At 38.8% G+C, this 23,861-nt stretch overlaps 1 protein-coding gene across 2 annotated transcripts in view; it reads left to right on the forward strand.

Annotated features, from left to right (window-relative positions):
* Positions 1-23,861, forward strand: part of BTBD9 (BTB domain containing 9) — a 463,365-nt gene that overhangs the window by 135,517 nt on the left and 303,987 nt on the right. The gene's annotated exons all lie outside the window — the stretch shown is intronic.

A 23,861-nucleotide genomic window follows, 5' to 3' on the forward strand; every position in this document is an offset into this window, starting at 1 on the left:
CCGTTTTCCTTTCCTGTGCAAAAACTTTGTAGTTTGATGTAGTCCCATTTGTTTATTTATTTCTTTTGTTTCCCTTGCCTGGGGAGATATATCCGATAAAAATTTCTATAAGCAATGTCCCAGATTTTGCTGCATGTGTTTTCTTCTAGGATTTTATGGTTTGGAGTCTAACATTTAAGTCTTTGATCCATTTTGAATTTATTCTTGTGTGTGGTATAAAAAGGTGGTCTAGTTTCATTTTTCTACATGTATCTGTCCAATTTTCCCAATACCATTTTTTAAATAAAGCATCTTTAGCCCATTGTGTGTGCTTGCTTCCTCAGTATTAATTGACTGTAAAGGTGTGGGTTTATTTCTGGGCTCTCTATTCTCTTCCACTGATCTATGTGTTTGTTTTTATGCCAGTACCATGCTGTTTTGATTTCTATGGCCTTACAGTATAGTTTGATATTAGGTAGTGTAATTCCTCCAACTTCGTTCTTCTTTCCCAGAATCACTTGGGCTATGTGGGGCTTTTTGTGGTTCCATATGGATTTTTGAAATATTTGTTCAAGCTCCATGAAATACATCATTGGAATCTGGATAGGAATTGTGTTGAATCTATAGATTGCTTTAGGTAACATGGACATTTATATGATGTTAATTCTTCCTGTCCATGAACACAGTATGTGCTTCAACTTACTAGTATCTTCAATTTCTTTCTTCAGTGTCTTATAATTTTCCAAGTACAGGGCTTTTACATGTCTGGTTAGGTTTAATTCTAGGTACTCTTTTTTTTAAATTTTTTAAGTCTATTTTATTGATTATGCTATTACAGTTGTCCCATTTTTCTCCCCTTTATTCCCCTCCTCCCTATATCCCCCTCCCACCAGCATTGCCCCCCTTAGTTAATGTTTTTTTTGTTGTTTCTTTTTAAAATTTTTTTATTGATTATGCTGTTACAGTTGTTCTATTCCCCCTTTATTCCCCTCCACCCTACCCCTCATCCCCACCATTACCCCCCCTTTAGTTAATGACCATGTGTCTCAAGTCCTTTAGATTCTATATTTCCCATGCTATTCTTGCCCCCCCATCTATTTTCTATCTACCATCTATGCTACTTATTTTCTGTACCTTCTCCCCCCTTCTCCTCCTCCCACTCCCCTGTTGCTAACCCTCCTTGAGATCTTCATTTCTATGTTTCCACTCCTGATCTAGCTGTCCTTTTAGTTTGCTTTTGTTTTAGGTGTGGTTGTTAATAACTGTGAGTTTGCTGTCCTTTCACTGTTCATGTTTTTTTAACTTCTTTTTCTTAGATAAGTCCCTTTCACATTTCATATAATAAGGGCTTGGTGATGATGAACTCCTTGAATTTGATCTTATCTGAGAAGCACTTTATCTGTCCTTCCATTCTAAATGAAAGTTTTGCTGGATAGAGCAATCTTGGTTGTAGGTCTTTGGATTTCATGACTTGGAGTACCTCTTTCCAGCCCCTCCCTGCCTGTAAGGTCTCTTTTGAGAAATATGCCCACAGTCTGATGGGAACTCCTTTGTAGGTGACTGTCCCCTTATCTCTTGTTGCTTCTAGGATTCTCTCCTTCATTTTAGTCTTGGCTAATGTAATGATGACGTGCCTTGGTGTGTTCCTTCTTGGGTCCAACTTCTTTGGGACTCTCTGAGCTTCCTGGATTTCCTGGAAGTCTATTTCCTTTGCCAGATTGGGGAAATTCTCCTTTATTATTTGTTCAAATAAGTTTTCCACTGGTGGCTGTGCCTTTCCTCCTTCTGGTACCCCTCTAGTTTGGATGTTGGAGCATTTAAAGATATCCTGGAGGTTCCTAAGACTCTCCTCATTTTTTTGAATTCTCGCTTCTTCACTCTTTTCTGTTTGGCCATTATTTGCTTTCTTCTGGTCCACTCCATTGATTTGAGTCCCAGTTTCCTTTTCATCGCTATTGGTTTCCTGTGCAATTCCATTCATTTCAATTAGTTTCACCTTCATATGTTTCTCTAATTTGTGGCTATAATCAACCAGTTCTTTGAGGATCCTGATCACCAGTGTTTTAAATTGTGCGTCAGAGTTTTGCTATTTCTTCATCGCTTAGATTTATAGGCTCTGGGGCTTTGAGATCTTCTTGAGCCATTTTTGGTCTATTCACGCCCGTTAAGTATGAGGAGTGGAGCCTTGGACTCCCAGGTCACTGGGTTGTGACGCTACATGTGGGGGCGTGGTCAGAGCGGGGAAATGGCAGCGCCCTCTGCTGTTTCACAACGCTGGGTGTGGAGCAGAGCCTTAGGTGGTTCACCAGGGTAGGGCTACTCAGGTCGCTGGGTTATGACGCTGTATGTGGAGGTGGGGTCAGAGCGGGGAAATAGCGGCGCCCTCAGCTGCTGGCCGCTGCTGGAGCCTGCTGGGTCCCGTCTAATCGCCCACTCCCTCGCTTGTCTATCTGCGCACGAATGCGCGATCACAGTCAACCCGCAGCCCTGCTCCCTTGCTGGTTCCCAGAGGTCGCTCGCTGGGTTGCTCACTAGGTCCAACCCTGCGCCTGGGTTCTGCGTGCCTGAGTCCATCTGACCAAGTTTTCCTGTGCAACCCCACTCCACCAGCTGCTGGTTTCACCAGCTGAAGAATTTGTTATCAGACTACCGAAAGTTCAATTTTCTGTGTTCTGGTTGTGTTTTCTGTTGCTAATATTTTGTTGTCTCTAAACTTGTTTGTGTGAGAAAGCATAGTGTCTCCTCCTATGCCTCCATCTTGGCGGAAGTCCTAAACTTTTATTTATTTATTTTTTTATTGTTCAATTACAGTTTTCCCCACTTTCCCCCATTACTCTCCCCTGTCCTACCCACACCCCATCTCTCACATTCTGTTCCTAGGTATTCTTATTGAAGCAGCTGTGAATGGGATTGTTTTCTTAATTTCTCATTTGTTTAGTTTGTTATTGGTATGTAAAAATGCAGCTGATTTCTGGATATTAATTTTGTATATTGCTACTTTCCTGGAATCATTTATCAGTTGTAGTAGTTTCTTGGTGGAATCTTAGGGGTTCTCCATGTACAGTATTGTTTCACCTGCAAATAAAGACAGTTTACTTCTTCCTTTCCAATTTGGTGCCTTTTATTTCTTCTTCTTGTCTGATGTCCGTGGCTAGAACTTCCAGTATTATGTTGGATAAGAGAGATGAAATTGGACATCCCTGTCTTGTTCTTGATCTTTAGGGGTACACATGTAGTTTTTGCTCATTGAATATGATGCTGGCAGTGGGTTTGGCATGTTTAGTTATGTATCTGCCCTCTACTCTCACTTTACTGAGAGTTTTTATCATAAATGGGTACTGGATTTTATGAAATGCTTTTTTTGTATCTGTTGATATTATCATGTGGTTTTTAGCCTTCATTTTGTTTATGTAGTGAATTATGTTTATTGAGTTACAAATGTTGTACTAATCTTGCATTCCCAGAATAAATCCCACTTGATCATGGTGTATGATCCTTTTGATGCATTGCTGTATTTCACTTGCTAGCATTTTGTTGAGGATTTTAGCACCTATGTTCATCAGGGATATTGGCCTATAATTTTCTTTTTTTATAGTGTCTTTATCTGGTTTTGGAATTAGGATAGTGCTGGCCTTGTAAAGTGAGTTTGGTTGTCTTCCCTTTTCTTGAATTTTTTTGGAATAATTTGAGAAGGCTAGGTATTAATTCTTTGTGGAATATTTGACAAAAATCACCTGTGAAACCATCTGGTCCAGAGCTTTTGTTTGTGGTGGTTTTATGATTATTGCTTTAATTTCACTAGGTGTAATCTGTCTATTCAGATTCCCTGGTTCTTCCTGATTTAGTTGTGGAAGATTATATGTTTCTAGGGATATATCCATTTCATTCAGGTTGTCCAGTTGTTTGGCATATAGTTGTGCATAATATTTTCTTATAATCCTTTGCATTTCTTTGGTGTCAGTTGTTTTTTTTTTCCATTTCTGATTTAATGTAATTGGGTCCTCTGTCTTTTTTTCTTGATGAGTTGGTTAAAGGTTTTTCACTCATGTTTATCTTTTCAGAGAACCAGCTCTTGGATTTATTGATCTTTTGTATAATTTTTCAGACTATTTCATTTATTTGTGCTCTGATCTTTATTATTTCCCTCCTTTTACTCACATTTGGCTTTGTTTGTTGTTCCTTTTCAAGTTTCTTTAAGTGTAAAATTAGATTATTTATTTTGCCTTTTTCTTGTTTTTGTTTTCATTTTTTGAAATGCGCCTGTACTGCTATGAATTTCCTTTTTAGAAACACTATTTTTGTGTCCCTCAGATTTTGGATATTATGTTCTCATTTTCACTTGTTTCAAGGTATTTTTTGATTTCTTCCTTGATCTCATTGTTGACCCATTCATTGTTTAATAACATGTTATTTAGTGCTCATGTCTGTGTGTTTTTCAGTGTTTTCTTGTGATTGATTTCTAGTTTTGTAACATTGTGGTCAGAGAACATGCTTGATATGATTTCAGTCTTCTTAAATTTATTGAGACATGTGTCCTAACATGTGGTTTATCCTAGAAAACGTTCCATGTGCACTTGAAAAGTATGTATATTGTGTTGCTTTAGGGTGAAATGCTCTGAAGGTATCAATTAAATCTATCTGATCTAGTGTGTCATTTAAGGCCACTGTCTCCTTGTTGATTTTCTGTCTTGCAGATCTATCCATTGAAGTCAAAGGGGTATTAAAATCTTTGACTATGACCATATTTCTGTCCATCTCTCCTTTTATGACCCTTAAGATTTGCTTCACAATTTTAGGTACTCCTATGTTGGGTGTGTAAATGTTTACTAGGGTTACATCCTCTTGTTGGATTGTTCTCTTTATCATTTTGTAGTATCCATCTTTTTCTCTTACTGTGGTCTTGGGTTTGAAGCCTTTTTTGTCAGATACAAGTACTGCGGTGCCTGCTTTTTTCTTTCCCTTCATGTCTTTCATATCCCATTAGTGTGTAATATATTTTTCTGTCTTGTTACTTTTAGTCTGTGTGTATCTTTTGATTTGAGATGTGTTTCTTTTAGGCAGCAAATATATGGGTCTTGTTTTCTTATCCATTCAGCTACACTGTGTCTTTTGGTTAGAGCATTTAAGCCATTTACAGTTAGGGTGATTACTGATAGATACATATGTAGTGCCATTGTATTGTTAGACTATTTACTTCATTTTTTTTCTTTATCTTTTTCTTCTTCATTTTCTTAAATCAAGCCCTTTAACATTTGTTGCAGTACTTGTTTGGTGTTAAGCTATTTTTCTTATTTTGTCTGGGAAGCTCCTTATTTCTCCTTCAATTTTAAATTGAAGCCTTGTTGGGTAAAGTAGCCTTGATTGTAGGTCCTTGCTTGTCATCACCTTGAATATTTCACCCCATTCCCTTCTGGCCTGAAATTTTTCTGTTGTGAAATCAGAGGACAGTCTAATTGGTGCTCCATTGTATGTAACTACCTGCTTTTGTCTTGTTATTTTTAGGATCCTGTCCTTGTCTTTAAGCCTTGCCATTTTAATTATGATGTGTCTTGGTGTAGGTCTCCTTGGGTCCAACTTCTTTGGGACTCTCTGAGCTTCCTAGACTTGTGTGTCTTTTTCCTTCACCAGATCAGGGAATATTTTTGGTCATTATTTCTTCAAATAAGTTCTCAATCCCTTGCTCACTCTCCTCCTTGTATTCCCATGATGCTGTTGTTATGCTTCATGTTGTCCAAAATGTTTCTTAAGCGCCTCTCAATTTTTTTAAATCTTTTTTTTGTTTGGATGTTTTTTTCTACCCTGTCTTCCAATTCACTGATGCAATCCTCTGCTTCATCTAACTTACTGTTTATTGCTGCCTGTGTATTATTTATTTATTTATGTCTGACTGGTCCTTTTTTATGGTTTTTGTGTCTTTTTTTATATCCTGTTGAGTATCCTTATAATCTTTACTCTATAAACTCTCTATCTGATAAATTTCTTGCCTCCATTTCACCTAGTTCTTCTTCTGGGTCTTGTTCTTTCATTGGGTCTGTTTCTTTGCCTTCTCATTTTGGCTTCTTCTTTGTATTTGTTTCTATGTATTAGGTAGACCTGCAAAGACTCTGGTGCAGATCTTTGTCCAATGCTGCTTGTGACTGGCCCTGGGCAATCTGTTGGGAGCTGTCAGGGATGTGGCTCCCTATGCTGGGCCGGTTCATGTGCAGAAAGAACCAGGCTGTATACCAAGGCTGCTTTCACCAGCTTTGGGCCAGGGGCATAGTCAGCTAAAGTTTTAGAGCTCCCAGTTATCTGCCTTAGTTATTAAACTTAATCAGTTTATAGCCTCAAGCTATATTTAACAGTGCAGCTTAAGATCCACAGGGTGGGGCAGATTAATTCCTGCCTATGGGCTATTGCTTTCTCTTAGGCTGGTGCCATTTGGAGGGGAGTGCTCTGCCTGAGAAAGCCTTTGCAGTTTGACTCAGCACAGGGTTCCTGGCAGCTGTTCCTTCAATTTTCTTCCCAGAGCCATCTGCCCCAGACTCTTATCAGGTGTCTCCAGTTCACTCTGCTCTGCCCTGCTGGAGTCCAGGGTAAATGGCTGCCAATGGAATTTTGAGTGGTGGCCCTTTAAGAGGCTTTCTGTGTCTCCAGCAATCTCTTCTTGACAGATAGAAACTCTGCTGCTTTTTTTCACAGCTGGATGTTATCTTGGTTTCTTTGCTGTTTCTGGTGCTGTAGGCTGGTGAGCCCAGCTTTGTATTTAAAACCCACACCTCTCAGAGGGAATCCCCTGGCTGCTGAAATATTCCTTAGGAACTTCAGCTGCTACCTGTGGGAGCCCAGCTAGCCCTCTTGTACTTCCTTGGCTCTCCCTACCAGTCTTTTTGTGAAGTAGTTCATTCTGTCTGTCCTTGGTTATAAGGCTTCTCACCAGCTAGTGTTCAGTTGGTTATTCAGGATGATTTATCTACAATTTAGTTGTAATTCCAGATTGATCCTGGAAGAGGTTAGTGTAGCTTCTACTCACTCCTCCACTATCTTAGGTCTCCCATGGGTTGCTTCTTAAATGTGCCCTGGCTGGGGCTTGAACCTGTAACCTTGGTATAACAGGATGACCCCCTAACCAACTGAGATACCTGGCCAGGGACAATGGGTTCACTTTCTAAATCCACCCTTTTAGAGTTAAAAACTTCTTAAGTGTCATGGTATTTCCTGAAATTTATTAAATTTTTAATGACTGCCTCTAAAAGGATTATTTGTTTTAGTTTTTTAGTTAAAGGGCCAGGCAAAGTAATTTACCTCCCAGCAACATATATGCTGTCTTACAGAAGCTCATAAAGATTTTACAGAGCATGTTATATAAAGTTATTAAAGAAGAATTCATTTCAGTTCATTATGCAAGCTCCTATTTTTGTGTGGCACTGGAGAGACAGTGTTGAATGAGCCAACATTCATACCCTTAAACAGCTTACACTTTACTGGAAAAGGGAATTTTACGTGGGTCATCTCAATCGATGGCACCTAATTGATAGTCACCGTTTGGTGTTTGGTGTGTACATGTTCCACAGGTACTGCTCCATGATTAAATGGCTGATGTGAACCATAGTGTCTGCTTTCTGCTGTAAAACTTAGAGGATCAAGTTCAAAATTCCCACTTTGTGCTTTGAAGAGGGCCCCAGATCATTTTATTTATATTTTCTGTACTTTGTTAAGTCTTTCCCCAGACTGTACCTTATACCCTTCTTGTCACCCATCCAGGCAAATCTTTATTTTTTATTCTCCTATGTGGAAAATTTTCAGATCTATGTGAAAAAAGTGAATGGTTTCCCTTCATAATTTGATTTGTGCATAATGAAAATATAGTTAATCATCCTAATTTAAATGGGGTTCAGATATACTGAAGATATTTAGAAAATACCATCTCAGAAGGTCACAGGGGGAAAATGATTACTTATTTCTGGGGAATTCAGAGGATGCTTTATAAAGAAGATAATTGTCAGATACAGAGTTCAAAACATTGGTTATAAGGATGATCAGGGAACTTAGTGAGGACCTTAACCTCAGAAAAAAGATCCATTCAGAAATGGAGGATGTACTAATAACCTTCTAAGGTGTGCATGTTAACCTTCTAAGGTTATTAGCATAAAAAATTCAGTCAGAAACGAAGGATATGAAATAAAGAACAATTTAGTGAGAATCAACAGTAGAGTGAATGAAGCCAAGAATCACATCAGTGCTTTGGAACATAAGGATGCAAAAAATAACCAATCAGAACAGCAAGAAGAAAAAGAATCCAAAAAGTGAGGATAATGTAAGGAGCCTCTGGGACAACAAGTATACCAACATTTGCATAATAGAGTTGCTGGAAGAAGAAGAGAAAGAGCATGAAATTAGAAAACTGTTTGAAAAAAATGAAAGAAAAGTTACCTAATTTGGTGAAGGAAATAGTCCAAAAAGTCCTGGAAGCTCAGAGTCCTAAACGAGATGGACCCTAAGAGCCCACTCCAAGACACATCATAATTAAAATGCCAAAGGTTAAATGCAAAGACAGAATCTTAAAAGTAGCAAGAGAAAAGCAGTTAATATCTACAAGGGAGCTTTCGTAAGACTTTCATCTAATGTCTCAAAAGAAACTTTGCAGGCTAGAGGGCATTCACAAATATTCAAAGTGATGAAAAGCAGGGACCTACCACCAATATTACTCTATCTAGCACAGCTATCATTTGAGAATTGAAGGGTAGAAAAAAGAGCCTCCCAGATAAAAAAAAAAAAAGCAAAAGGACTTCATTATCACTAAACAAGTATTATATGAAATGTTAAAGGGTCTTCTTTAAGAAGAAAGAGAAGATGATGATGAAGAAAAATGTGAACCATACAATGGCCATAAATACAAGTCTATCAACAAGTGAATATAAAAAAAGAAACAAGTAGAAGACAGACTCCTAGATACAGAGAACATTTTGATGGTTGCCAAATAGGAATGGGGGTTGGGAAGATGGGTGAAAAGGTTACCCTTAAGAAGTACAAATTAATAGTTATAGAATAGTCATTGGGATATAAAGTACAATATAGAGACTATATTAGCCAAAGAACATATATGCAGGACACATGGACATAGACAATGGTGTGAGGATTGCCTGAGGAAGTTGGGGGGATTAGGTGGAAGGGGACAAAGGGGAAATTTTAAGATAACTATAATAGCATGAACAATAAAATATAATTTTAAAAAGATAATATTTATTTAGCTCTTTCAGGATGAATAGTTTTTCAGGTGGGAAGGTTATTTTGGGCAGAGGGAATAGTAGATGTGAAAAGTTGTGGCATCATGAAAGAATCTGGCATGTTACATGTTTAAGGAATATGGCTGAACCGCATGGTGTGTGTTGTTTGGTGTTGCTGGTGGTGGGGTAGACACCCACCAATAGGATTAGTATTCTAAGCTCTGCAGTGCAAAACCAAGCCCATGTGGTTCTTTTAGAATGTGGTCTACTAGCACATTACAAGCTGATTTATGCCCTTGTTAAATATTTTTTTATGAAACATGAATCTAAGAGAAGCTGGCTGTTTGATCCGGGAAGGAAAATGTGAGTTAATCCTTTAAGAACCATATTCATTCATCAGGCATTCATTCAACAAATATATACTGAGGCTGCTATGCTCAGAGCAACAAGGGAGAGATAATGATGTTTCTGCCCTGTTTGTGCAGTGCCTCTTCCCCAAATTCAGGGTTTTATTAGCTTTTTCTTTTGAGAAGTATTAATTCTGTGCCATTTTATTATGTTTTATGCATGCTTGCTACTAAAGCACTGCGCACTTATTGCTCTGTCTAAAAGGTTCAGAACCATTTCACCCACTCCATTGCTTTATTTCAGGAGTTCTCACTCTGCATTATGAGGAGAGTACAGTGCTCAAATGGCTGGCATTTTTCTGTGTATTGTGCCTTTCCAGCCAATATTTATAAGGTCAGAAAGGCGGAGTGTGCAGTGTTATAGATTTGAAAGCTGACTTGTACTGAACCTTTCAGGCCTAACATACTTAAGCTGGGACTCTTTACTTATAGATGATGGAAAGAGAATATAGTTTAGTTGTAGCAAAGAAAAACTGAATAATACTGAAAGCAGAATAGAAACTTTATTCTTAAAGATCACATTCCTGGTAATATGTCCTTTTGCAAGTATGTAAGAAGAACATTCAAACCTGTTCTTGAGGATTGTATTAAATTCATTCATCCTTTTCCTTCTGTTTGCTCCTCTCCCTCTCCCTCTCCCTCTCCCTCTCCCTCTCCCTCTCCCTCTCCCTCTCCCTCTCCCTCTCCCTCTCCCTCTCCCTCTCCCTCTCCCTCTCCCTCTCCCTCTCCTCCCCCTCCCCTCCCCTCCCCCTCCCTCCCCTTCCCTCCCTTCCCCTCCCCCTCCCCTCCCCCTCCCTCTTTCTGTTTCCAAGGTCACATGGGTGGAAGTGAGCATTATTGGGTAAGTTCTATGTGTCAGCCCTCTGCTGGGTATTGGGTTACAATAGTAATCATAATGCTCCTTGTCCTCAGAGGGTATAGCTTTTTTTCTCTACACATAAGCTCTACACATAAGTCTTAAAAATGTGTAGACGCTGGGGTCCCTGCTCTAGAGATTTTGATTCCATGGTTCTGAATGAATAGGTAGGATTACTGACAAGTTAATAGGCAAATAAAATTCTCTGAAGTGGGCAACAGGATAGTGAGTACCAGAGAGTATCACCTTGCTCAGTTTTGGAAGATCAGGGTTGGTGGGTGAATAGAGGGTATGGGTGAAGAGTGGAAGGCAAAAACCTGACTGAGGCTTTGGGAATAACATGTTTGGAGTGCAGGAAGAGAAAGCATGGGAAATGGATAGTTTATTGTTGTCGGAACATAGAAAAGGAGGCAAGGAGTTGCAACAGGTAAGACAGGAGAGACAAGCAAGGTGCGATTATTTAGGACTTTATCAGCCATGTTTTAAGAAATATGAATTTTCTCTGAAGACAGTTAAAGATATTGATGGGTTTTATTTTTAAAATATATTTTATTAATTATGCTATCATACTTGTCCCATTTTTTCTCCCTTTTATTCCCCTCTGCCCTGTACACCCCCTCACCTACCAGCATTCCCCACCCTTAGTTTATATCCATGGGTCATACATATACGTTCTTTGGCTTCTCAATTCTTAATTTCCTCCTATTTTGTATCTACCATTTATGCTTCTTACTCCCTGTACCTTTTCCCTCATTCTCCCTCCTCTCCCTCCCCACTGATAATCCTCCATGTGATCTCTATTTCTGTGAATCTGATCTTGTTCTAGTTGTTTGCTTAGTTCATTTTTGTCTTTGTTTTTTTTAGGTTCGGTTGTTGATAGCTGTGAGTTGTCATTTTACTGTTCATATTTTTGATCTTCTTTTTCTTAGATAAGTGCCTTTAATATTTCATATAATAAGGTCTTGATAATGTTGAACTCCTTGAACTTGACCTTACCTGGGAAGGTCAAGTTCAAGGGGTTCATTCTAAATAATAGCTATGCTGGATAGAGTAATCTTGGATGTAGGTCCTTGCCTTCCATGACTTTGAATACTTCTTTCCAGCCCCTTCTTGCCTGCAAAGTTTCTTTGGAGAAATCAGCTGATAGCTTTATGGGAACTCCTTTGTAGGTAACTCTCCTTTTCTCTTGCTGCTTTTAAGATTCTCTTCTTCTCTTTAATCTTGGGTAATTTAATTATGATGGGCCTTGATGTGTGCTTCCTTGGGTCCACTTTTTTTGGACTCTCTGAGCTTCCTGGACTTCCTGGAAGACTTGTTTCCTTTGCCAGATTGGGGAAGTTCACCTTCATTATTTTTTCAAATAGGTTTTCAGTTTCTTGCTCTTTCTTTTCTCCTTCTGGCACCCCTATGATTCAGATGTTGGAATGTTTCAAGTTGTCCTGCAGGTTCCTAAATCTCTCCTCATTTTTTTTTGAATTCTTGTCTCTTCATTCTGTTGTGGTTGAACGTTTCTTTCTTCCTTTTGCTCCAAACTGTTGATTTGAGTCCTGTTTTTTTTTCCCTTCACAGTTGGTACCCTTTGTTCCACTATTTATAGCCTTCACTTTTTCCTCTGTTTTGTAACCATACTCAATCAATTCTGTTAACATCCAGATTACCAGTGTTTTGAACACTGCATCTGATAGGTTGGCTGTCTGTTTATTGCTTAGTTGTGTTTTTCTGGAGCTTTGATTTGTTCTTTCATTTGTGCCATATTTTTTTTGTCTCAGCAAGCCTGTTACATAGTAAGGGGTGGAACCTTAGGTATTCATCAGGGAGGGACAACCCAGGTGACTATGTTGTAACACTGTATGTGCGGGAGTGGGTCAAGAGGTAACAGTGCTGCTTGCTCAGCTCTCTGCTGGTTTTTAGTCATTTCCTCCAGTACCCACAAGCAAATTGGGCCCTTCTGGTACTGATTCCCAGGTGGGTGGTTTTGTCTACGTTCTAGGACCCTATGGGTCTCTCCAGCAGACTCTCCTGTGAGGCTGGGAGTTTCTCCTGCCCCCACCACAGGTTATTGCAGACAGAGGTGTGGTGGTTTTATTTTCCCATGCTGCAACCCTGGGTTACATGATCTGTCTTGCTCCTAGTTGTTCTTTCCCATTATGCATATGAAAATGTGGAACTGCCTACTCTGCCAGCTGCCACTTTGCCCAGTCAGAGAGCTGCCACCTTGCCACAGTTCTCTCTGCCCCTGCTGCCATCTCCACCCCTCCTGCCCATCTCTGCTCCTCCTACTGGTCAGGATGAATGTTTCTTCTTTAACTTCTTGGTTGTTGGACTTTTATACAGTTTGATTTTCTGGCAGTTCTGTTTATTTTTTGTTTTTAAATTTGTTGTTGTCCTTCTGTTGGTTGTACAAGAAGGTAAAGGATATCTACCTATGCGTTGATGGGTTTTAAGTAGTGGAGTGATTAATACAAGATTTATTATGTTTTCATATAATTACTCTTGCTACTCTATGGAGAATGGCTTTGAGGGAAATAAGAAGAGAATTTGAAGACTTTTGCAGAAGTTTAGGCAAAAAATACCAGTGGCTTGAATTAAGGTAATGGCTGTGGAAATGCAGAGAAGTGGATAATTTAATGAAATATTTAGTTGGTAGAATATATTTACCTTGATTAAAAGTACATGTGTTAGGGCGGGATATGTGTGAGAGACATTAGTGTGTCAAAGACTAGGTTTTTGGCTTGGGGTCATGGGTTTGATGGAGGTACCAGTCACAAAGATGTGGATATAGGAAAAGAGGCAGATTTGGCAGGGAAAGGTGGCAAGTTTACTTTATTTATTTATTTTTAATGTGTTGATTTGAGAGAGAGAAAAAAACATGAATTTGTTGTTCTACTTATTTATGCATTTGTTGGTTGATTCTCCTGTGTGCTCTGACTGGGGATGGCATCCTCAGCCTTGGAGTATCAGGACAAGATAAGAAAGAAATTTCAGTAAGAAATTTCCGCTTGCTTTAATGACAAGAACCTTATATCAGAAGGAAAAGCAGTTGATGTCATGGAGAGAAAGGTTGAAAGGTGTGAGGTGAAATAATCATGAGTAATATAAAATGATCATGTTCTACACCTTAAACTAATACAGTGTTATACGTAAACTATATCAATAAAACTGGAGTAAATCATTGTTTCAAGAAGTTCGAAACAAAAGAGATAAGGTGGGTGGCTGATAACTCGGGGTGGAGGAGTAGGAGGAGAATTGTTGAGGCAGGAGAGATTTGATCCTTCTCTTGGCTCTGTCTTGGAGTAATCATTCATTAAAAGCTTTTTGTGAACCAGATTCTGTTCTTATAGATCTTAATTCTATTGGAGTGGCTACTTAACAATTGAATAACTAACAAACAAAAATAATTAGAAGCACTGTGAAGGAAATAAGCAAGATGCTGTGATTGAGAATAATAGTGAGGACACACCTAACATATGGTGGCCAGGAAAGGCCTCTTTGAGGAGGCATTATTTTAAATTGAGATTTGAAGGTTGAAAAGAAACGGGGTATAAAAAACCCCAGGAAAGAATATTTCATTCTCTCTCTGAATGAAGAGAGAGCGCATTAAGTGCATAGGTCCTGGGATGAAAAGGAACTTAGTATATTCCAGAAACCAGCAGGAACACGAGGTTTTTATGGGCACGGTGGGGTGAGCTGGGGTAGAGTAGAATGAGTTGAAGCCTGTGCACATGGTACAAGTTTGTATTTTATTCAAGAATAGTGAGAAGCCATTGGAGAATCTGAAGCAGAATGACACCATCTGATTTAAGTTGTAAAAAAAGTTACAATGGCTGTTTTGAGGAGAATGGGTTATAAATTAGAGGTAGAGCAAGAATGGAAGCAGGAAGATCAGTAAGTGGTTACTTGGATTAGGATGAAAATAGAAGAGGTTAGCTAGTGAAACATAGTGTACATAGAATCAGCGTGAGTTACCTCATTGTCTTACTGGTCAAGGGATAGGGAGGAGGGAGCACGTAAGTGTCTGGTTAGTGTCTGTGTAATGGTGACCCCATGTACTGAGTGGAAAAAACTGAGAGGGGTCCTGATTTTTGAGGTGTGGTGGGGCTGGGAGGACATGTAGAATTAAGACTTCCCATTTTATACATTCTACAATGTATTTGCATAAGAGATTTTTAACACAGCAATTAAATGCAGATATGTGGAAGTTAGAGGAGAGGTTTGGTTTGTAAATAGACAATGAAGATTTGTTGGTACTAGGTGTGTTTCAAGTCATGAGAATGGACAAAATCACCTGAGAAGAGGATGTAGCCCTAAACCTTTGAGGAATACCAGCATTTAGAAGTCAAAAAGGAGACAGAGCTTGTAAAGAAAATTGAGAAAGCTAATGAAAAGAAAGAAACTCAGGAGGAAGTAGTATCATGGAAGCTGAGAAAGACGTGTTTTGAGAATGAAGGATTACTCTGTTGGATGGTTCTAGTAGGATCGGAAAAATAGCTTTGGATTTGGCATCACCTAGATTAATGGTTGTCATTGCAAAATCATTTTCAGTGTTGTGGTGGGGACAGAAGATGAGTGGGGACAGAAGTGAGGACGTAGAACTATACCAATTGCACTAGATCAGGAGTGTCAAACTCATTTTTACCGTGGGCCACATCAGCCTCATGGTTGCCTTCAAATGGCCGAATGTAATTTCAACTTCTTAACAGTTAAGTACTAGTTACATTTATACAGTCCTAAAATTATTTTGGCCCTTTGAAGGCAACCGCAAGGCTGATGTGGCTCCCAGTAAAAATGGGATCTAATAGATCTCCCCTGCGGTAGATCTATTAGAAATGATCTCATTCTTTTAAGGGCTGTATGATAGATAGTCCATGGTGTGGTTCTAGAATAATTGATTCAGCCTTTCACTGTTGATGAGCATCTGCTTTGTTTTCATTTTTTTCCATTGAAAATAAGGCTATGATAAACATTTTCTCCCCTTTTCCCCTCCCCATGTGTATGTGGCGTATGTGTCCATTATTACATATTGGTGAACTTATTTGCATAGGAGAAATTCTAGGATTGGGGTTACTGGGTTGAAGGATATGAGTATTTTATGTAATGTTAGCTGGTATTACCAGCATAACATTTGGGAAGATACTACTTATCTTTCCAAAAGACAGTAAAAATTCACATTTTCACCAGCAATTTATATGAAATTGATGATACACGAGAAGGCGGTTAAATTGAATAGTTATGAGGAGATGAGTTTCAAGTACAAGTGAAGAACCCTGGCTGGGTGGCTCAGTTGGTTGGAGCATCATCCCATATACCAAAAGGTTGCGGGTTCAATCCTGGGGATATATATCTAGGTTTAGGATTTGATTCTCAGTCAGAGCATGTATAGGAGGCATCTGATTGACGTTTCTCTCTCACATCAATGTTTCTCTCTCTCTCCCTTCCTCTCTCTCTTAAAAAAATCAATGAAGTCTATTTCTCTTATTTTTCTATCATTGCTTTTTTCTTAGAATTTGTAGTTAGAATTTATACTGTACTGGTATTAATATTATTTATACATTCTGAAAACTTTCAGTTTTATGTAGATCCCACTGTGGCTTTTAATAGTAATAAAATTCTTTTGAAGAGAAAGAAAAAGAAAAAAAAAAGAAATGAAAAAATAAAATCAATAGAAAAGCATATCCTTTCACTGGCTCATGTGGCTCAGTGGACTGAGCACCAGCCTGTGAACCAAAGGGTCACTGGTTTGATTCCCAGTCAGAGCACATGCCTGAGTTGCAGGCTAGGTCCCCAGTAGGGGATGAATGAGAAGTAATCACACATTGATGTTTCTCTCTCTCTCTTTCTCCCTCCCTTCCCTTCTCTGTAAAAATAAGTAAATAAAATCTTTAAAATATATATCCTTGAGTAAGGATTTAAAAAAATGAAAGTACATGTGAAGGGACTGGGCTTTGATGGGGAGAGGGACACTTTCTCCATTGTAATTGGGGAGGGAGGAGAAGACTTTAGATGCCTATAATTTTGTACTTTTGGTGGTAGTAGCATTAAAAGTTTTGTAGTCTTAGTGAAATAAGACATGAAGTCATTAGTTGAAAAAGAGAAACTTAGAAGGCTCAAAATACGAAATTGTTCCTAAAAAGTCAAAAAGGACTATAGTAAGAATATTGTGCCATGATAAAATTAAGTCTGGTTATGTGTTTTTTCTCTACCTGTGTACACTGAGAAAATAGAAAGGAGGGCTGGAGTTTCCCAGGCAAGTATGATGGAGAGAGAGAGGGGACAAGGGAAATCGGGTATTCTGCAAGGGAATGCCATACATATACCATAAGAATCTAAGCTGAACAAAGTGGGACGAAAGGGCTTGTGGGATTGTGACAGGATCAGTGGATTAGAAGGTTTAATGAGAGGGAAGAATTTTTAGCAATGGGGATACTAAAGCAAATGAAGGGGAAGGGTGGGAAGGGTTGTTGAAATATTGGTTGTTTGACTTTAGAATTTTGGCATGGGTGTAAGCTTCTGTTGACCAAGTCAAGGTGTTGCCCATGGATTTGAGTCACTAAGGAAGGGTCCCTGAAAGAAGCTATTGGGGTCCTGGGAGGCCAAGATGTTGTTTGCATAGTGTATATTGTTGTTAGCGTGTGATGATCAGACCTGGAGTAGAGGGGAATTGGCCAGGAATACAAGTTTTCAGTGGGGTGGAATGAGTGGAGTTGGTAGATAATGGTGACAGCACAGGGTGGGCCTTGAGTTTCAAAATAAGAGGGAGATTTGCAGGCAGAGTGGGAAGAGGCTGGTTGTAGTATAGTAATGAGGAACTAGTTGCCTCCCTTGCATCTTGGCTCTAGGATTTATGGGGCATTGAGAGAAAAAAACCCAAACAGTCATTTCTTGAGATAGCTGCTGGGGAAGCATGTTTAAATGCTGGTGATAAGAAATCAGGAGTGAGGTAGAGGTTTCTGAGAAGGGAGAATAGATGGGCTGTAGAATTGTATTGGAAAGATTAACCCTAGTCCCCTGGAAGAGGGCAGGTGGAGGGGCAACAGGCATAGGTTACTACGCTTGTTGGTTAGGTGGCCCAAGGCTGATCTCCTGAGGAAGGCGATAAGAACAGCTGTGGAGAGTTGAATGGGGATGTGACAGGAACGTAGGAGGTCTGACCTCCTCTGTGGAGAGTGGAAGAATGGAATTGACACAAAGAAGGATTATCTGGAGATTGTAAGGACTCAGCCAAGACTGGAGATTACGAGTTAGGCACAAAGTTCTTCCTACCCTCCCTTCCCATTACATATGTCCTGTCTCTTTTTCCCTATTTCCACCAAACTAAATTAATTGCTTTTTCAACTGTGTTTCCATGGTATTAAACACCTATTTTTATATTCCTTATCACATCATATTTTACCTTTCCTGTTTAGAGTGTGAATTCCTAGGCAGTAAGGCTTACGCCTCGTTTATCTCCTCTTCATGATCACCTAAAATAATGACTGGAACAGAGCAGGCCCTCAGTTAATGCTCATTGAATTGAATCGAATTATACAAGTGTGGTCTTTTTATTTTTCTGATACTCCTTTTCTTTCATTGATCTGAAACTATAATACTCCTTTTCTTTCATTGATCTGAAACTATACATTCTAAACTACTTACTGGTTTCTTTGGGCACAGTGTGCTCATTGAGATAATCCATCCTATTTTCATGTTATGCAAGAAACAGGACCTGTGCAGAGATTAAGATGTTCCCTCGAATTTACAGGTTTGTTAGGAATTTGTTTGCATTGAGAATTTCTGTCAGCAGAATCTTAGCCTTGTTACTGACCTTACCATTTGGTCATAAGGACATTCTTTGAGAATAGAATCAATGGCTTACTTTTCTGAGTGAATGGGACTGTGCTAGGGTTCTTTCCCTTCAGAGTGAATAGAACTGCACTATGTGATTTGAAAGCTGTGGGAGGCTCCACCTGGAGGAGAGAGCTTTTCTTATAAAAAGAACTTAATAAGCAAAATTTAAAAATCACCTTGCTTTCATAATGTTAGAAATATTGTACTGATGTGAGGACTGTACAACTATGGAAAATATTAATTTGCCCATTAATGTGCTCATATTGTTTGTGGGGAGGAAAATGAAGGAACTTCTAAGTATTTATTCACATTCCATGTCAGTAGCCACAACTTTGGAAGGAGGCTTCCTTAGGATCTCTCTAACATGGAATTACAGAATATAATGTAAGAAGGGACATGAGAGCAGCTGGTCCAGCCACCCCGTACAACAGTTGAGTCCCCTCTTCAACATCATCACCAGGTGGGTGTCCAGCATCTGCTTGTGGACTGAGAACAGAAACAAGGTTCTGCTTTATTACAGTAATTCTTGAACTTTGTTTCCAGGAGTCCTTTGTAGTCTTCAGAATTATTAAGAACCTCAAAGAGCTTTTGTTTATGCAGGGTATATATCTTATCAGTATGAACTAATTAATTTAAAATGCAATAATAAACCTATTACCTGTCAATATTATAACATTTTTATTGAAAAATAACTATATTTTTCAAAACAAAATATATTCAGCCAGGAAAGTAGCCTTGCAAATCTCCTTAATTTCTCATATAACAAATAGAAGATAGCTGATTCTCATATTTATTTCTCATTTAATTTATTGTGATGTCACAGATGTAGCCTCTGGGAAGTTCAACTGTACATGCATGGGAGGCAAGTAACTTCTTAAAATTAGGAAGCTTTGACCTCATGGACCTCCTGAAAGGGTCTTGGGACCAATCCCTGGGAGTCCGCAGACTTTACTTTGAGAATTGCTGCTCTTGGACATAAAGAGATGGGACGTATATAAAAAACATAGATACAAATGGGGCTAAGAAAAGTGTGCTCACATCTGTGGTCAACACATGCTGAGTGCCTATCATGTGTCTGTATGTAAGGAATGAAAGTACTAACAGTCATATCAGTTATTCTCTATCTTCTTTAATATGAAGACTACACATGACTTCAAAAATATTTTAGGATTATAAATTAGCTCTTTTACTTATAGCATCCATTAATTGAGAACATGAAAAAAAGCTACTGTGAACCTAGTTTCAATAGTCATTACAACAGTATCTGTGGATGTTAGAAAACAAATACTGTGGCTGTATTTTTACCCATTATAGAGATTGTTCTGCAGGTAGTAGTTGGTGTCCATGGGGATTTGCAAAACCCTTGCAAATAACTCTGCACCTGGCCCTGCCACATACAGTCTGCAGGTTGGGAACCATGGTTCTGTCTTTGCTTTTTTTTTCCCTTCAGAAGTCATTCATCAGTTTTTATTATTAGTGTTACAGGTTTTGAGTGATGGAATTGTTTTGAAACCATTTTGACTTTTGGTGCCTTTAGGTAAGATGGCTAGGTGTCCTGACGAAAAGACAAAGACACATCAATGCATGTGTTTCTGGGGCTTCTGATTCTTTTGACTCACAGCAATGGATGGGTGCTCGTAGACTGAGCATGTTTCCCCCACCCCATAAGGCATTGCTGAGAGCTAATGAAAGAGAACTGTGTTGAGAGAGTTAATACTGAGCCAGAGAAAAGTGGAAATGTGGTAATAGTACAAGGGGAGGAGTGAGAAATTAAATGGTATCTTTTTAGAAGTCTGCCTTATTGCAGTCTGCATTGCTCCTTGGGGATTTTTCTACTGAGTACAAGAAAATCAGCAAGCACTTCTTGGAAAACCCGGATGAAATTACTGCCATAAATTTTTATTTTTATTTTTCATGGTATAAAACCCTTAATTTAGATGGGGAGGGTTTATTACCAGTGTTTTCTTGGCATGGCTAAGTTCAATTAATTTCAAATGACAACCTCACCATCCCCCTACCCCCTTGCCTTTCTCCTTTTCTTCCCCAATATGTGGGAAGTACAATTTGTTATTGCTTTGCCTTTGGCTCTGGAGACCTCATTAAGGGCCTGAGAGAAAGGGATTCTACATCTCTTTCTTTGACACCTTTCTGTTTTCTCCAAATGCAGAGCATTTGCATTGTCACGTGGAAAGTACGTATGGTGTATTTGAGGGGGAGGTTAGGGGATAAAAGTGGTGGTGTTTATGCCATTTAAATATTAATTTGAAATGACTGTTGCAAGTTAAGAAATTATTATCTTTGTTCAACTAAGATAGGGAGAGCAGCTTAAGATGAGGTCTCTGACAAGAATGTGGGTGCATTTAGACAGGAAAACTTATTTAGCTGCTCTGACAGTTCATATGTAACATACCTGGTTGTTTGAGTGCAGGAACAAGATGTCAACAGGATAGTGTATTTACTCACACTCCCAAGATAGCATGTTGCACCTTCAAGTTCTTGTTCCTATCAGAAAACTGTGTGCATATCTTGCAAATAAGGGAAATAATCTATGGTGTTTTGTTTTGTTTTTCTCTGCATGGTAATACAGAATCTATTGTAGTGTGAATAAAAGGACTCGCAGGAGATTCATTACTGTTTGTGAAGTGTACTGTCTGTGTTTTTTGGCATGTGATTATTTTACTTACAAAGTAGATATAAAAATTAGAATTGAGGTGATAGAGAATACATATTGCATAAATAAGCAATTCAAACAAAAGTTTTACCATTATAACAAATAAATACACTGCCTCAGAGGCTGGAGATTAGAATCCTGTTATATTAATGCTTAACAATTAATTAACTATTGTCTATGAAGTTCCCAAGACGACAAGCTACTTAAATACTATTATTAGGAGTAGCTGGATTAGTAATAATAATATTCGTGTCATTGGCAACAATGAGGAGATTCTAAAAATAAACATGTGTGATGACAGATGAAGCGATCCGTGTGCTGAGTGCAGGGGCGTCTGTGCAGTGCTTTCTGAGGCTGCAGTGGGGAGTGTACAATACTCGGCCCGTTGTTCTGAGGAGGATGAGACAAAAGTGCTTCATTGGTTAATATTTTTTCTCTGCTTTTTGTGTATCGTTTAACCCCTTGTCAAAATAATGTTTACTTGGCAAAATTAAAGAGAAAATAAGAAAGCTAACAGAAAATAGGCTCAGCAGAAGGCCCAGTGTGAAGAGGAGCCTCTGGCAGTTGCTGACAGGCATTGCTTAGATTCCAAATGTGACAGAGCACTCATTAGCATGTTTTGTGTTTCTTTTAATAAAATATAGTACATAATTGGCATGGAGAAAAATGTGTGGGGATATAACTTGATTGTACAGGTTTTTGTTCTGTGGAATTTGTATCCATAGGGCCGCATCTATTTTGGATGTAATTTTGTGAGGAAAATCAACATGGAGCTTAGCACTGGCCCAGTGTCAGTTATGGGGGAAAATTACCAAAGGAGGTGATACACCACATGAATCCTGACTATGGAGAGCAAAGCTTGTAAGAGAAATAGTATGGGGCTGCTTGATTTTTAGAATTGAAGAATTTTGAAATTGAATGGTGTGCAGAAGCAGTAGCGTTCATTGACTAATTCCTATGTCCCCTTGCATTACCCAGCCTCTGCTGCTGTCAGGTTCGGGCTCTGTGACTAGCTTAGGCAGATAGCCTCTGAGCAGAAGGGATGTATGGCACTTTAAAGGTCAGTGTGCCCCTTCCATCCCTTTCTGGATTACTTCCTGCTCCTTTTTTTTTTTTTTTTTTTTTTGGTACTAGATAATAGAACAAAATGGAACCATCTACATTTAAAAAATATATATATGTATGCTTCTAAATAAGGGCAGAAAATCAGCTTATGATATATATACCTGTTTAATACCACCTGCTATTTAGAAATATGCATAGCATTCTGTCCTTCATGAATATGGAATGTGGATGACAATAATTCTGGTGTTGTGGCTGGTCCTTGATACTTCATATGAGTCCCAGAAAAGCCTTATTATGGAAGAAACTAGGATAAGTTGAATTTGGTTTTAGATAATTAGACAGGTGACTTAGGTAGCCAAATTCATACAGTAAACCACTTTGATAAATGATCAGATGTCTGTCTCTGGTACTTTGTTGGGAAACAATCAAATGTCGATCTTACTATAGATTTTTATTAATAGGAAGTAACTTTATAATTAGTGTTTCTCTAAGGCCAACACAAGTCAAAAAAGCAGTGTCGAGACTAAGGAATGCCTCAGCCTTGGATCCATTCGTTTTCAGCCTACCTACCATGTTACTTTCACTGAATGCCTTTGTATAAACAGGCTGTTTCTATCTTGGTTGATTGCTTGTAGTTTGACTCTACCCAAGCTTTTTAAATTCAGACTTGAAAAAATACCTTCATCCCTGCCTGGGACTTGAGAGGATAGGAAAATCTGAAACTTTTGCTTGCTGTGGTGGTTGCTTGGCTAGTTGGAGTCTTAACAGCAACAAGGTTTGGAAATCCTCAAGTACATTGTGATTTTCATTGTAATAGGTCTAGTTGTACGGAGTAGTCAGCTGTAGTTATAACAGCTCTTTCTTACTGAATGTTTTATTCTTTTTTCCTTCCCTCCTCTCTCCTTTCCTCCCCTCACTGCCATCCTTTCTCTCTCCCTCTTTCTTCCCATATAATGATCTGGGAAACTTGAAGGAAGGAACTCCATACTTCTGCCATGTGTGGTGTGCAGGAGTCCTGATCATTTTGAAGACCAGTTAGTTCTAGGTTCTAATGCTATACTTAGGAAGCATTGTACTGAATGTAGCATCTTTTGTGATGGTGAAATGATAAACGAGGGAGTGCAAGTGTGAGAGAAAAAGAAAGGAAAGCATATTGTTGGGCCTACATTAGAGAACATAAATCACAAATCAATATAAAGTTCAGATAGTACTTTATCCTGAAATTGTTTGTGACAACAAAGGGACATGGACAAAGTTCCCACCCTGTGTACATTTTGAAAAATACAGTGTTTTTATTTGCAACAATTGCATATTCATTTCTAACAGACTGCATCTTGAAAGGATTGGACTTTTTATAGATTCTATGAATATTTAGTCACCAAAACCAATTCTGTCCTTTACCTTATAATTCTAAAGTCATCCGTCTTTTGCTTGTTAGATGGTCCAAGCTCTGTTTTGAGAAAAAGATGTTTCCTATGTAGATGGGTGAGCTATGTCAGTACCTTTGCTGCCCCAGTGGAGTTTTCACCCTCAGGGTGAATCTTGGGGGGGAGGGGGCGTGCGTTTGTAGGTGCAAACGAGTGCTAGGTACTGCCCACTTGGGGATCTGGCATCAGCTGTCCTAAGCATTGAGGGCATTGTTTAGGACACTGACACAGCCAGGCAAGGCATAATGGTTGTTGCCACTAATAAGTCATCATGGTACTTGGCAAGCTGGCCAAAGCTAGAAGCCTTACCATTTGCATTTCCTCCCTTCCCAAAGCTGATTTGCATCTTAAAAGTTAAATCAAAACAAAATGTATTTTAAAACATTTTAAAATTCATGCCCTTTTTGATAAACTTAGAAGTCTTAC

Source organism: Artibeus jamaicensis, unplaced genomic scaffold (genome assembly GCF_021234435.1).
Source record: "Artibeus jamaicensis isolate MK-2021 breed Jamaican fruit bat unplaced genomic scaffold, CSHL_Jam_final contig_1803, whole genome shotgun sequence".
Classification (NCBI taxonomy): Eukaryota; Metazoa; Chordata; class Mammalia; order Chiroptera; family Phyllostomidae; genus Artibeus; species Artibeus jamaicensis.